The sequence below is a fragment of the Elephas maximus genome, chromosome 18 (assembly GCF_024166365.1).
Source record: "Elephas maximus indicus isolate mEleMax1 chromosome 18, mEleMax1 primary haplotype, whole genome shotgun sequence".
Lineage (NCBI taxonomy): Eukaryota > Metazoa > Chordata > Mammalia > Proboscidea > Elephantidae > Elephas > Elephas maximus.
Genome location: NC_064836.1, coordinates 45,002,220 through 45,005,013, shown reverse-complemented (window position 1 = coordinate 45,005,013; position 2,794 = coordinate 45,002,220). Strand labels below are relative to the sequence as shown.

The following is a 2,794-nucleotide window of genomic DNA, read 5'->3' as shown; positions in this document are numbered from 1 at the left end:
ATTCACAGGGTTTTCATTGGCTGATTTTCAGAAGTAGATTGCCAGACCTTTCTTCCTAGTCCATCCTAGTCCAGAATCTTCACTGAATCCTGTTCGGCATCATAGCAACAAGCAAGCCTCTGCTGAACCCTTAATAACTTGTGATATTTAATTAGCTGGGCACATTACAAAGTATCTGCTGGGAAAGCATGTAAGACAAGGTATTTTCTAATAAGAAAATTATTTCTTCTCTCTATGAAAATTGGTATGGGAAGTCTTTTTTGTTTGTTTTATAAACAAATAATTGAGTTAACAGTTTCTAATTGGTAGAAGTGATTTTCTACTATAAATTATGAAAATTCTTAAATATTTTTACTTATTCAAATATAATAAGAATTTATTTATATAAAGAAAAAATTTTTTATATAAATAGATGTGTGTATATGTTTATATGTGTGTAACATTTAAATATTTCAAAGTTACAGTTTTTTTTAAATAATATTAATTTGAGAGTAGATAGGTATCACAGGATTCTGGATTATGTGCAAATTAAAATACCTAAAATGTTTATACATAGCACTGAAAACCTCATTCATGTGAATGTAATTATGAAGAATACATTAATATTGTAGTAGAGAACAAAGTGTGGGAGTTGCCTAATTTTAGTCTTATTTTAAAACAATGAGAAATGTAACTAGTAGTTTGATTTTAAATGATTATGTTCATAAAATTAAGCTGGGTCCGTTCAAGAATTTTCCCTCCAGTCATCAAGGATGTTATCTAGTAGACTGATTATTTCTGGATTGGTTGGTTTAAATGTTAAAAGGGGGAGTTTTTTTTATGGTGTTCACCCCCAAAGCAATGAAATGTTTTAGTGGGGAGGAGATGTGGAATTTGTGCATTTCAGGACAACTGAACTGGACATTAGAAATTATGCAGATCAACGTTCTTATTTTACAGGTGAGAAAACAGGTCCTGAGCGGTTATGTCTTCTAGCAGATCCCACAGCCAGTTAATAGGCAGAAATGGACATAAGTGCAGAGCTCCTACATTTTTGTTAGTGCAATTTTCTGTTACCCTGAATTTTTTAAAAATAGTTCTCACCCCATTAAATTGTCATTGTTGTTGTTAGCTGTCATTGAGTCGGTCCCAGACTCATGGCGACAAAATAAAACACTGCCCAGTCCTGCGCCATTCCCATGATTGGCTGTGAATAGGACCATTGTGATCCACAGGGTTTTCATTGGCTGATTTTCAGAAGTAGATTGCCAGGCCTTTCTTTCTAGTCCATCTTAGTCCAGAATCTTCACCGAACCTTGTTCAGCATCGTAGCAGCAAGCAAGCCTCTGCTGAATGAATGCTTCATTATTTATGAAACCTCATTTCTAACTGCTCCAGACTATGTGTTTGTAGCCTGTGTACACAGTGACTGCCACGGAAGAACCAGTCACATGCTTAACAAGTGAATGAACTTAAATACCTTTTTAGGAATTTAAGGCCTCCTGGGGAATTGCTGGGGCCCTGGTGGTACAGTGGTTAAGAGTCTGGTTGCTAACCAAAAGGTCGGCAGTTCAAATCAACCAGCTGCTCCTTAGAAACCCTATGGGGCAGCCCTACTCTGTCCTCAAGTGTCGCTATGAATTGGAATCAACTAGACGGCAATGGGTCTGGTTTGGGGAGTTGCTACTCACTATGTGATCATCATCAATCACTGAGTATAACCTGAAAAGCACACTTTATCACTATATATATTTTTCACTCTTTTTAGTCAGAGGTACAATTACTAAGGAAGCCACTGATTATTGATCTAGAGTAATAGAAATAGCCACCCACTTGAATAAGATAGTAAAAACACCTTGTTGCTCGCATATTAATTGATCTAGCTAGAATAGGAGAAATAAAGTGTATTTGTGACTTGTCTGTCTATATTTTTAACACGGTAAAACTGAGTTGAAAAGTTTGCCAGTCATATATATTCATTTTCCAAAAACAAGTATTTTTTTGATGGTTGTTGTGAAGAACATGATGCGTTTAAATCAAGTTATGGTGCATAGCATAATTTGAATGCCAAGAATACTTCTGTTATTTACTCTTCCAGGCTTTTTTTTGGTTTAAGTTTATGCAACTTTTATGGAAGCCTTTTTGCATCAAGGATTGATGGCTTCGGCTTTTGTTTTTTGAGAGTCCTAGCTTTTTGTCCTACAGGCAGTTGTATTTTTTCTAAGATAGAGCAAAAGTGGCTGCTGCCCCTTGGGTTTCTCTTCTTTCTGTGCCAGAACCACCTCCCTGCAAGGCTGCTTATGGAACCATCCTAATCCGCCTTTCTTTCTCCCAGGACTCTGGCTCCTTGGGGATTTGCCTGCCTAGCTTGATGGAGGTATTCCAGCTCTGCTCTCTTTCGGATAGTATTTCTCATTCATTTTATCTAAATAGAGGATTATATGAGCTAAACATGATTAAACTTGAGATATGAGTAGGTACATTCCTGGTATCTGGTTTTGTTGGAGGGTCGGTTCTTACGATGTTTCTGCATGTAAGGTAGTTCTTTAATGTAACTGTCTTTAAATAGTGACAACTCATGGCAAAAAGTTTTGAAGAAACTTAAGCGAGTTATTTCAACCAGGCATTTAAGTGCTTAATTCAATTAGCGACTCATAAAGTCTGTGTTGATGAAGATGCCAATAGTCTGTATAAGCAGTAATTGCATGAAACGAACATTTTGTAGAAGGGAATGTGGGGTTTGTAGATCCTTAGGCAAATCTTCACTGTTGGTTGGATTTATTTAAAGCGCTTTTCTGGTCACCTTTGAACCTCA

At 36.5% G+C, this 2,794-nt stretch overlaps 1 long non-coding RNA gene across 4 annotated transcripts in view; it reads left to right on the top strand.

Moving 5' to 3' along the window:
• The window catches only part of LOC126061472 (uncharacterized), a 597,975-nt gene that overhangs the window by 584,935 nt on the left and 10,246 nt on the right, over positions 1-2,794 (top strand). Inside the window, exon 8 of one of the 4 annotated variants that reach the window (XR_007513796.1) lies at positions 9-197. The exons of the other annotated variants lie outside the window; for them this stretch is intronic. This is a non-coding gene — a long non-coding RNA (uncharacterized LOC126061472). Of the gene's footprint in view, positions 1-8; positions 198-2,794 lie in introns of those variants that run through there. 4 annotated transcript variants of the gene reach the window in all.